Below are 13,287 nucleotides of genomic sequence, written 5' to 3' on the forward strand. Positions count from 1 at the left end.
CTCGCTAGCAAAAATACGCGTTACGAGAATTCGCGTAAAATGGGAAAATACGCGATATGTGTAAACTACACGGTACGCGTTATTGTACGGACTACATTTAACAGATCTTTGCTTTGCTTCCGCTCTTTTATTTCCGCTTACACGACGAACACGAATTTCCATGAAAAAAAAAAATTCTTCCCAACGCGATAAACCATCGACCGATCCTGAACGCCGTATCAAAGTACCCGTTTTTCGCCATCGACTAACAGGCAAATCAAACGATCGAGCAACGTTCGACGTGTCATATTTCGGTTGTATGTTACGCGCGTTGTGTTTCGTTGCTATTGTACAACAACACCGTATCTCGCTTTAGCGTTCTCTCCGACGTAAAATAGAAAAACGATCATCGTTATCCGTGGAGGAGCAAGTGATTAGGCGAGTGGCAGATTCGAATCACTGTTCCGGCACCGACCATCGTCTTTATGCCGCTTTGTCTCGGTTTATCTCTGTCCGTTTCGCCGGAGGATTCTCTAAATGTTTCTAGGCCCTTTGCCAAAAATGTTTCCACCGCATGGAGAGAGCCGAGTATGTAAATGCAGCGACACGTGTGCAGGATGTTGATAAATATCGACGATGTTCCGCGATGATCGATTACGAACTGCTTTCAGAAGGATCCTCCCGAAAACGCTTTCTTAAGAAAAGATCTTTTTTCAACGACAACAAATAACATATTTCGTAAGATTCCGCTTGAAACGATTCGCCGAGCAAGAGGAACGTTTCTTCGGTAAAACGATCGCAGGATCGGTCTATAAACAATTTGAGAAATTTAGTACGAGGAGAAGATCGTGCCGGTTGTTCAATTTTAATTCCGCGAAATAAACGCTGAATTTCGCTACGGATTTCCTTGGACAATCGAATAATCGCAGATACATCGCTAGAGATGCTTTTGTTGGGAAAAAATTAGTGACACTGAAATATTGGGTTGGAAATGAAGTGATTTCGGATGTTGTCATCAGCTGGTAATGTTATATAGAGTATGTGTGGCTGTTACAATGTTAGAATTCAGTTGCAACGAAACGACTGTTTCATTCTTTAATTTTATTAGCGGCAGGGCTCGTCGTACAGAAAATATTTTCCATAGATAAAAATATGCTAATTCGTCTTGGCATTGTCTGTAAAATCCATTCATTGGGTTGGCAATTAAGCGATTAGTTACCAACTAATATCATATAATTGCACTTAGTTGCCAACCCAATACTTCTGTTTCGTTGGGAAGATGAAGAAACATGGACATTACGATCTCCGATATGTTAACGAAAGATATTCAAAGTTGATTGCGTTTTGCGCTTTATTAACTGCCGCGTCTCTTCCGGCGATACTCGTTTCTCGATTTGAAATATTCCTCGGCTAAGATTGGATAAAAAGTTGATGGTTAGTTAAGGTGGTACGTGGAAGGAGAGAGAGAGTTAAGAAACTCGATATCCTTTTTTCTTTTTTCTTTTTTTCAAGCATCAAGTTAGAATTTTCAATTTTCGCTCGCTCTCTTGCCACGCTGGTTTCTCGAATATTACTTAAGACAACAAATCGAAAGTTGTTAGTTTGAACAGCAAGATAATTGGAAGCTTGGAAGTTTGTTTTTCAAGAAAATTGAAGTTTATGGCGGGAAAGGAACTCCGAGTTTACGAACTGTTCAAAGGGAAAGAAATTAGATTTACAGGAAGCTGCGTATAGCGGGAGGAATGAAATAAAAGTAAAGGAAATAAAAATTCAGTTTCAATTTCATCGAAGAATCATATTTCCATTTCTTGCTAATTGTTGTAATTCTTGATGAGAAGATACCCGTTTTTGCGCAATAAACTATCGTTAAAACTTTATTTCGAAATTCCTGTCATACCGACAAATATTTCTCGTCCAATATTAATCTTTTCATATTTGTTATTCCTGCGAGCAAGCATACGCGAGCAAAACAACAGATCGATATCCGGAAAAAATAGCACGGACAAAGTTTCGGCGAACTGTGCCGATTGGCAAAATCATCGACTGGAAAATCTATTTTCGCGAACGATTCCGTTTCAAACTGTGTTTTCACCGATGGAAAAAGACATTACGAGCAGAGCTTTTCCCGCTAATACGATCAAAGTATCAATGGCATTGCAGTTTTCGAAATGTATGCCGAAATTCTAGCAAAAATGTCGTAGTTAGTTTTTAATTTAATATTCTCTAAATTTTTGCAAATAATTCTCAAGTGATGTAAAATTCGATTTCTGTGTAATATAATACTAAAATATTTCTCGGAAAAACGAAACAAAATATCTCGATCGTAGTGAAAATTTAATTTTCTAAAAATTTATCGTACAACTCTTACGCGGTGCAATTATACGCAAGCAAGAAGAACTTGTGAAATAGCAAAACTTAAAAAAGTTCTTTCGGAAAGTGAAACAAAATACCATTCGTCGGAATCACGGCGGAAATTTAATTTTCCGAGAATGTATCGCACAATTTTTGCGCGTTTCAATTATACGCGTTCAAGAACTTCCGAAACAACAGAACGTAAAAAAAAAAAAAAAACAAATTCACTGGGAAAGTGAAACAAAATACCATTCGACGAGATACCAATATCTCGACTAGAGGGAAAATTTAATTTTCTAAAAAAAATCCATTCTACAATTTTGACACGGTTCGATTAGTTACGCGACCAGGAGGAATTTCTCGCGTAGCAAAACGTGAAAAAACTCTCGGGACAAAATTTGATCCCAAACCTTTACCTCGATCATACCAGAGAAAATTTCATTTTCTGAAAATGTATCTCACCGTGTTTTTCCATCTGCCGACTGTACGCGGTCGAAAAGAACTTCTCAGATAACGCGAAACTTGGAAAAGTTGTTTGGAAATGTGCGAGAAAATGTCGCTTATCGTTAAATTTTCGAAAAATTCGTTGCGCAATTTTGTCAGGCTCCGAGTACACGGAAATTGAGAAACGAAGGAGAAATAATTGCGAGCGAAGGGAAGGCCGTAAAAAATTGCTACGAAACAGGAGGAAAACAAATGTAAACGCGTACGGGGTGAAAACAACGGCGAAAGAAGAGAGGTAGCCAAATGCACGAAGAGACAGCTGGAACAAAAGGGGTGGAAACGTTTGCTCGAGGGCTGGGATTCGCCCCCTGTCGAGTATGGAGCGTCCTAATAAACTTTTTATCTGCAACTTGGTGGTTTCCACGAGCAAATTAACAAAAACAAGGAGCAGGTTTGCTGGCCCAGTTTACGGACGAGCGGTCCGCGTTACGTACACGGTGTTCCAGATAGTTGGGAAACAGCTGCACAGATAAAACGCCCACGCGAATCGAAGTACCCTTTGTTGATCGTAGCCACTGCGATCGTTCTCGATACCTCGTTCTCCATTAACTGTATTGTGCGTTTGTCGCGCCAACAATTCTCTTTCTCATTCTGCAAACTACAGAATATACGGGAATCGAGGACGATTGAAAAGCGATTTCATCTTCTGTAAACGCGGAAGATCGATAGAAAAACTGTGCGCGTTGCACAGTTGCGCTGTCGACCGTGAAACAACTTTTAGTCGCATCGAGAAATTTCATGAAAAATATATCGTAAGCTGTGCTTGAGATTTTATTACGAGGGTGTATCGCGTATCGTAGTAGGCGTTGGCCTAAATACCGCACAACCTAAATACCATAGTTTAGCTAATGGAAACCGATAGAGGAGAATGACGAACGAAGCGAACGAAATTCAAGTACTCGATTTGCTTTTCGTTCCTCAGAGACGGAACGAGAGGAAAGAAAAGATATCCCGTCATCGCCCGATAATAAAATTTCCTCCAAACGCAAGAAAACGATTCCTTGTCACATTTCGTTCGTCGAATTCGCGCGATAATTCTACATACGAGAACACGTTTGGCGTATGTGCCGTTGATCGTGAAAGTGGCCCGAGTCACCATGTTTTTCGTTTCGAGAAGTTTAAAGTTTTGCGTTTGGCGCGTCGACCGAATCCTCCGTCTCCAGTCAATCCAACACGGTTTCGGATCATTGCGACGTAAATAGACGCAACGCGAAATAAACGATAAATGTTCTTTTTAGATTCTTCGCTCAGCCCACTGTCGTAATCACCGGCACGTGTCGTAATTAATAGAAAATCGTACGAAACGGAATATATCGAGACTCGACGCCGGTACAACGCCGCGAATGGTCGAGAAAGACGCAAAAAGGTCTCCGCCGAAAGATGTTAAACGCGGTCGAAACGGTCGACGTGGCGCGTTTGGTTCGAGATAGGCCGCGATTCTGGCCGGAAGTGTCATTTCCTCCGGTTTCATAAATAAAAGCCGATAAAACGTTAAGAAACGGCTGCGGGACTCGTAGAACGTAGAATCGATGTGACCATTTTAATATCGTTATAAATCACGAGCATTCGCCGTCGATTAGGTGAAAGTAACGTGCCCTAAATGCCTGGCTCGCGAGATCGATCTCGGGGAAATCACTCGTGGGAGAAAATTGCACAGCGATTTAAATTTACGCGAGTATTCCTCCTGGACGAAAGAGGGAAACGGCGTAATGGATACGAATGTCTCGGATCGCAGCTATTGTCGAGTATCTATCGTATTTCATTATTTTGTATATTTACGGTTGCACGCGTGACATCGTAATCGCGGTACATCTTGCATTCTCGTTTCTTCAATTTCTTTCAAAAATTTAGGATCACAGTGGATAGAAGAATTTTTTATCGTGTCTCGTACGTTACGTGACAATTTCGATACTTTTTGCTTGTTTATCATCCGATTTTTTTTTATTTTTATTTTACGATCATAAAGAAGAAGAGAATCTGCATTGCGCTGCAGCAAAGTTATTTTGTAATATTCGTTTATGATTATTTTTTAACCTTAATTTAGAGTGCTTAATTTAAGATCCTATCGGACAGCAGAATTTTTATCGCGTTGCGTTCCGTCGTATTATAATACCGACGTGTTTTATCTCATTTTAGTTACATTGAAATTATATACGCACCCTGTATATTTTCTTTATTTTAATTCCTTTATAATTTAGGATTCTAGGGCAGTTTCTCCTCTGTCGCATTACGTTACACCTCCGTTGCTGTTATATCGCAACTTCCATTTACCTTATTCCCTTCTCATTATATCGAAATTATGATAGCAACGGATAGTTCCTTTTGTAATTTTTCCACGCTAGAAAATCGTGCTAGGCAGGCGAATAAATTTCCCTTGTTTTCTCGCCTGTTTTGCCACGCGGCTTACCCGCAAAAGGACTCGTATCGGTAAAGAAAACCGCGGAAATATTCTCTTCTCGCTGTCTAACGATATTTCTCTTGGTCGAAACAGAAAGAAAGATAAAGGACAAAGGATCGTGGAAAAAGAGGAAAGACGCTCGGAATCGTTGGTAATGGAGCGCGCCAAACAATCAGCTAGCAGGATATTTTCTTTCGATTACACGCAGTTATCGATGCTTCTTCTTGCTAAAGTTCAACCTATAAGAAACGTCTCTCTTTTGCTCTGTCGAATGGGACGTTGATCGAATCGGGTCGTATCTTATCGAGCCGCAGCGACAAGCTGCTCTTTGAGCACCAACCACTGCCAGAAACAGAGTATCGATCTGCAACATCTGCGACATCCACGTTCGACCACTCAGGAATTATTCAGTTCACGAGCCGATTCTTTTTATTTCTTCGGCGGTGAACCGTCGTTTGATCAATGCGAATGAACATGTTGTCTAGCTTCCGCCATCAAGTTCTATGTTGCCACTTATTGTCCCGAATCGAAAGACTCGTGGAATCGCGATTACCCTTTCAAATTGACATCTTACGATGATAAGCTGATCCATTAGGTCGTCTGAAAAGTTTCTTTCGTTTTATATTTATTTCAATTTATATATTTGTATTATATTTGTTTCGACGCAAACGAAACGTATCCTACGACAGCTAGAGGACGACTGCAGATAAAGAATACAACATTTGAGAGATTAGGTTTGCACAATGTTTGTACAAACATTGGCAGATAAAGCAGCTGCGTGCAGATGGCGAAAGACGCTTTTGGGACAACCTAATACCTGGTCGAAAAATTTCGACGTTTCGACCAACGTAAACGAGATTAGCGTTGTTGAACGTTTAGGTGGCCTTCAGTTTCTTCGATGGAATTTCGTGAAATAGCAATCTCACTTGGAGTTAAGTGGAAAATCTGTGGAATTTGTCTTCGAGATACAGACGAATCCGAAGATTTCCTCGTCTATCGTTCGAAGAGTTATTTTCCCATCTCACGATGATCGCCGAGATTACAACAGAGAACCGAGGAACGCGTTTCCTGTTGTTTCACGTACGTTTGGCAACTTTTTCAGCTTTACGGATCTTTGGTGTGTTCCGTGCGTATTTACAAGTTAGCAGTCGGCTTGTTAATTATTTGGCAACTAAGTGATTGCGGATTTTGTCATTAGGTGGTATTGACAAAATCCGCAATCGCTTAGTTGCCAATCCAACCAATAGATCTTTCGGAACGAAAAATCGGAATACGTTTTCTTGCGTTCTTCTCGTGATATTGTTCTGGAAATTGTCGAAGTCGCTGCGACGCTCTCGCCTGGAGTGTAAGTCCCAGTTGGCTGTAAATTTTCGCAAACGATCGTTCATCGCTGAAAGCGTTCGACGCGAGCATCAAAATTGAACCAAATACCACGGTAATAATAATAATCGCTGGATTAAACGAGCTGTGGCTCGCGTTTAATAGACTCATAAATTTTGCCTTCGCCGTCCAGTTACATAACTATATCGTCCGCTTGCAATTTACCAAGGTGAGTCGTGCAACTTCTTCGGCAAACAGTAAAAAAAGACGAAGGAAATTAAAGAGAGAAAGAAGGAAGGAGAAAAAAGGACGTGATACACGGTGTGTGTACACGAGGATTACGCGATCTCTCGGTGTATCGCGAAGAAAGTGGGACGAACTTCAAAAGAGCGAGACGCGACGTGTGAAAAAAAAAAAAAAAAGAAAAGAAAAGAAAGGAGAAAGAAAGAAAGACGCAGAGTTCCTTGGAAATTTCGCATTAAATTTTAATCAGACTGGTCGACGATTCACCGCGGTTCATTTTGCAGCCAGCTCTCTTATCTTTTTCGTTAATGCTCGCCCCGAAATCGAGCAAGATCCTATGTATCGATTAATTCGACCAGCGTACGAAGTAACTGTAATATATGCCAGCTTTAATTCCCCTTCTTTATTTTCTCTCGTTTCGGGACAACGATGATTTTATTCTCCTTCGACGGCTGGTCTGATTACGCGCAGCCTGGGCTGCCTGCAAGTATCGCGCTTGTCTCGTTCGAAAACGAGATTCAACTCGGATTTATTGTTATTTCTGTCACGGCGAAGTAACTTCATTATTGTTATACGTATCTATTATTAGGCGGTCCGAAAAGTTTCTTTCGTTTTATAAGCAAATAAAATAAACAACATTTTTCGTTTTATATTATTTTATCGAATTACGTATGATCCATTTTCTTCTATCAAAATAAAGATCACAACGTTCGACAGATTAGGTTTTACGTTTGTATAAAGATGCGTTGTTGTAAAAGACGTGTCTTTTAAAGGAAAGACACTTTCTGGACAACCTAATACGTCGATAATTACGTGGCGTTATCGGCGATCGCGTCACTTACTCGAAAGATTGGAAACTTCTATATATTTAAAGTTGCAAATTTTCCAAAATTTTACCTATTCCACGAACACGTGCGTGTCCTCATACAGATATATGTTCTTTCTTTACACGATAGTCGTATCTCGTATCTCGGTACGGTGATAATGAAATTTTAAAACCTTTCGTACAATACGCGCGTACAAAAGTTATCCGTGACAAGTGTTGGAATACTTTCGCGAGCCAGTGTATCTAGCGAAATATAGAATATATCACCAGCGAAGGTCGTATTTTTACATCCCATGGCGCGTTTCCGGAGAAGCGTAATAGAATTTTCAATGCAGATGGAAATCTCTGGAGGACGACTTCTTCTTTATCGTTGAGCGTCGTGGCAGAGCTACGTACTAACGACTGTTTATCGATTAATTAACAACGTGACAGAATTTCTACGATTGTTATCCTCCGTGACGAAAGAAATCGAAATAAAACGTTGTTCATTCGGTGTTTACATTAAAAAATGACCGGGAGCGTGTCAGATCTTTGGAGAATATTTAAAAAATAAAAATCACGTTCAACACGTACGTGCTTATCGCAGGTACGTGTTGACGTCGAACAGCTTCCTCGATGCATTCGTCGGGGAACTAATGTCAGGTTGGCCGAAAAGTTTCTTTTATTATTATTTTATTGAATTACGCGTGATCGATCTTGTTCTATTCGAACGAATCTAAAAAAAAAAAAAACGCAATTCGGATCCGGTGAATCGGACGAGCGTTCGTCGATTTTATTGGCTGCGAGTTGTTCGACTAAAGTAGAACTAAAAAAGGAAAGAAGAAGCGACGCGTGCATTCGTCGTCAAAGGACGACGCGTTCTTTCACTTTGTAGCTTTTTCTCCTCTGCGTCCTCGACATCGCGCTGGCCCTTTCCAGTCGTATCGAACCGCTGGATTTCGACCGGCCTGAAACCCTATCGAAGCTTCCAATCGATCGGATCGCATTCTACCCGGTGGAATGCAATTGATACGAGCGAACGACTTTTCTGCAAGACACGCGTCCTGCCATGTGCTGGCTGCGACTGACTTCCGAGACATCGGACGAATATTCCACGTCGCTGTTCGATGCATCAGGTTGCAGAAAATGCGATTATTTCGGCGCGGGAACTTACATACGCTGCGTACCGAGAAATTTTCGAATTTCTTTTTCAAGTTCGAGGTCGTACGAACGACGTTTGCGCGTAATTGCACGAACATCTCTGTTATTCTTTCTATGGCAATAAATCTCTGCTTGTTCGACGCGATCGAAGGCAGCCGGCAACGAAGCGGATCGCAACGGAACTTGGTGAAACTGGGAGAACGACATAAACTGGAAATAAACCGACTGAAACTTGAAACGTAGCGAATGAAACTTTATGAAACGAATCGAATGAAAAATAGATAGCCAACGAAAGGGACTGCACAAAGGACCGACGACTGGCAAATCAGACTTTGTAAAAATTAGAAAAACTAACGAACGAAGCGTACTATTAACTATTGAACTAACAATCGTACAAGTAGTCGATGAAATAGAAACGAAGCTCCGGTCAAAGTGGAGATCGCGATAGTCAACCGTAGGAGATAGATTCTCGATTATCGTAGCTTGTCTCACATATCATACGCAAAAATGTAATTGGGTCAGCTTTTTGTTTCGGACTCGCGGTTGCTTCGATTTCTCTTTCGCTACGATTAGCCTGTCTTCGGTAGCTTGTTTTAACACCTTGACTGCCACGTCGAAATCGCACGTTTCGCTCAGGACGCCACGGGAGTATTTTTATTAATCAAACCATATAATGACAAAATAATAATAAATCGACGATCGAAGACAACGTTCTTCCCCAATGGACCGTTTATCTTATTGGTGGTCACGAGTGACCACCGTGGCGCCTTGGTAAAAGTTGATAGCGACGTATTATAACGAGGCTTCGTTTATTTCGACAAACCATTCGCATTCGTTGTTTCGTCGTAAGCAAAACGTGCAGAATATATCGTTGAAACGTGTAGAAGATATTAATAAACGGTATTTGCTCATTCTATATATAATAGTAACATATGTTCACGCTTCTAACTTCAATTATACGATTATAAAGCAGCATTTACGATTATTTTCTAAGCTGTATTTATAATAATATTCGCAGTCTACCCCTCAAAGATATGGATGCAAACACAGTGCATTGTTAGACGCAAGATTCATCCTCATCTTTTTTTTTTATTGATGTTCTAATACAAATGTTTAATTGTCCATTGGAGTACTTTTTGTTTCAAAGTATCTTCTATTTATCGGTTGTATTCAAAATGCACAAACTGTCAATTTTCATACAATTTTTGGAATTGTTGTTGTTTGGAATTGTATTTGCTCATTCTATATATAAAAGGAAGGTATGTTCACGCTTCTAACTTCAATTATACGATTATAAAGCAGCATTTACGATTATTTTCTAAGCTGTGTTTATAATAATATTCGCAGTCTACCCCTCAAAGATATGGATGCAAACACAGTGCATTGTTAGACGCAAGATTCATCCTCGTTTTTTTTTTTATTGATGTTCTAATACAAATATTTAATTGTTCATTGGAGTACTTTTTGTTTCAAAGTATCTTCTATTTATCGGTTGTATTCAAAATGCACAAACTGTGAATTTTCATACAATTTTTGGAATTGTTGTTGTTTGGAATTGTATTTGCTCATTCTATATATAATAGGAAGGTATGTTCACGCTTCTAATTTCAATTATACGATTATAAAGCAGCATTTACGATTATTTTCTAAGCTGTATTTATAATAATATTCGCAGTCTACCCCTCAAAGATATGGATGCAAACACAGTGCATTGTTAGACGCAAGATTCATTCTCATTTTTTTTTTATTGATGTTCTAATACAAATATTTAATTGTTCATTGGAGTACTTTTTGTTTCAAAGTATCTTCTATTTATCGGTTGTATTCAAAATACACAAACTGTCAATTTTCATACAATTTTTGGAATTGTTGTTTGGAATTGTATTTGCTCATTCTATATATAATAGGAAGGTATGTTCACGCTTCTAACTTCAATTATACGATTATAAAGCAGCATTTACGATTATTTTCTAAGCTGTGTTTATAATAATATTCGCAGTCTACCCCTCAAAGATATGGATGCAAACACAGTGCATTGTTAGACGCAAGATTCATCCTCATCTTTTTTTTTTATTGATGTTCTAATACAAATGTTTAATTGTCCATTGGAGTACTTTTTGTTTCAAAGTATCTTCTATTTATCGGTTGTATTCAAAATGCACAAACTGTCAATTTTCATACAATTTTTGGAATTGTTGTTGTTTGGAATTGTATTTGCTCATTCTATATATAATAGGAAGGTATGTTCACGCTTCTAACTTCAATTATACGATTATAAAGCAGCATTTACGATTATTTTCTAAGCTGTGTTTATAATAATATTCGCAGATCACCCCTCAAAGATATGGATGCAAACACAGTGCATTGTTAGACGCAAGATTCATTCTCATTTTTTTTTTTATTGATGTTCTAATACAAATATTTAATTGTTCATTGGAGTACTTTTTGTTTCAAAGTATCTTCTATTTATCGGTTGTGTTCAAAATACACAAACTGTGAATTTTCATACAATTTTTACAATTGTAAGAAGTTGAAGCGCTCCGTTCACCAATGACGTCACAGGAGAAATCGTGACCGGTCAACGTGGCAGTCAAAGTGTTTTAACGAAAGAGTAGGACGATACAACAGGGAGGAACGTATCGTAGCGAAAGCACCCCGAGGGTATTAAGCGTGGATTGCGTAACAGGAGTGTACGTGTGCTTGAAAAGAGACCGAGATATTGAATGCAACTCGTAATACTACGTGACTGACAGGTCGTTGGATGCGAAGCAGGAAATGTTCGTTTGCAGCGGAAGATTAAGCCGCGTGACTGGTGGATCGCGATAGCAGATACGTTAAATCGTACGGATACGTGAATTTGTCGCGATTCGATGAAAATACTGGTATCGGATAATTTCTGACAAACTCGAGGAAAGATTAACGGTTCGTGAGTAATAGCTGCGGTGCTGCGAAAGATCGCGTACGTGACTTTTGGTATCGTTTTATCCACAGCGTTATTGCGATCGTTTATTTCGCAATCTGTTTCTTTAATCGTCCGTTTATTAAGCTTCGATAACATTACGAGAACCTAACGTTTCGACATTGTTCGATACGCGTCGAATTGATCGAACGATATTCGCTCGGTACGTCGATCGGTATTATCGATATATTTCAATATACCAAATATTTCGAAACAATTTTTACAATTCTTACGATGCTCTCGACGTACCTTACGATAAATCCTACACATCGATTTAAAGCACAGGCAAACATGTTTTTCGAGACTGTAGTTTCCATGTCGTTTAAGCGTTGCAGCTTTCTCAGTCTAAATCCTGAAAGCTTAAGATAACTGTTGAAGAGTTATCAGCGTACGTTAACCGGAAAAGAAGCTTGGAATTTATAAAAGAAATATCAGCGTCAAATTGGAATTGGAAAATTCCAATCTTCGTCCAAATGTTCGAATTGGAAAAATTAATAAAGAAAGAAATAATTGATAGAACCGCGTAGATTTCAAGGTATCCTTACGATCTGCTACCAACAGATACGATACGAGTGCAACTTTTATCTCATTCATAGAATCATCGTCGATAGTTGTACACTTTTGGTCGATTTCCATGCCTCCATCTTATTTCCCGAGATTTACCGTCGATTTTTATCCTCTTGGCGCCTCTATTCTTGGGCTTCGCGCATACCGAATCCACCGATAGACCCAAGGAAGAGAGCAAACGAAAGAGAGAGAGAGAGAGAGAATATGTGTGTCTTCCAGAAACTTGTTACGGCATTCTTCGCGGAAGTGGCTTGTGCACGATCGCATGAATGAATGAGTAATGTATCATCATGAATTAAACATACAGACGCGTGCGTACTGTGGCTCGTTGAGCGCGATATACGTACATGCACACAGTGTTATTGCGAACATCTTTTATAGATCGAAGATCTGTCGGAATTTAGTAGGCTATAACTGTTACTAGCGTCTAGTGTAGCCGACCGTAGTAAAGTCATTATACGAAACACTTGATATTATTTTTTCGAATTAGATTTCCTTACGATTTCTCGCCTCTGTTGTTACACCGTACGCCGTGCGTACGGGATAATTAATTTGGCGCGCCTCGTCGGTGAATTATTACGTTTAAAAGCCAGTTTCTCTCGTTTGCCTTCCTCTTTCTCTCTTCATCTGGCAATGTTCTATTCGGAGACGTTTAACGCGATTAAGCGCGAAAATCGTTGAAATAGGTTTTTGTCAAGCTCGGTGAAAAACAGCTTTGAACAGTCGCGTGGCGTTTTTCCACGTACCGGTAATGGACGATTGGCGAGAGCTTTCCAGTTTTCTCTCGCATTGCTGCTCGATTCTGTCGTCCTTGCAACTCGCATAACAGAATCTATTAAACCGAGCTGCAAGGCGGATGACTAAGCGTCGATTCTGCAAACTCGCGATACCGCACGCGGAAACTCCTCGTTCGAATGAAACATCCGAGAGTAGGTACACACCGTCGTCGTTTTACCTTCAATTTCCTACGTGCTTCCGTGCAATTTCGTTGCTTTTGCG

The 13,287-nt window shown here is 39.7% G+C and overlaps 1 protein-coding gene across 6 annotated transcripts in view; it reads left to right on the forward strand.

Annotated features, from left to right (window-relative positions):
* LOC139995386 (uncharacterized) overlaps window positions 1-13,287 on the forward strand; it is a 223,228-nt gene that overhangs the window by 41,882 nt on the left and 168,059 nt on the right. The gene's annotated exons all lie outside the window — the stretch shown is intronic.

This window comes from Bombus fervidus, chromosome 16, assembly GCF_041682495.2.
Source record: "Bombus fervidus isolate BK054 chromosome 16, iyBomFerv1, whole genome shotgun sequence".
Taxonomy (NCBI): domain Eukaryota; kingdom Metazoa; phylum Arthropoda; class Insecta; order Hymenoptera; family Apidae; genus Bombus; species Bombus fervidus.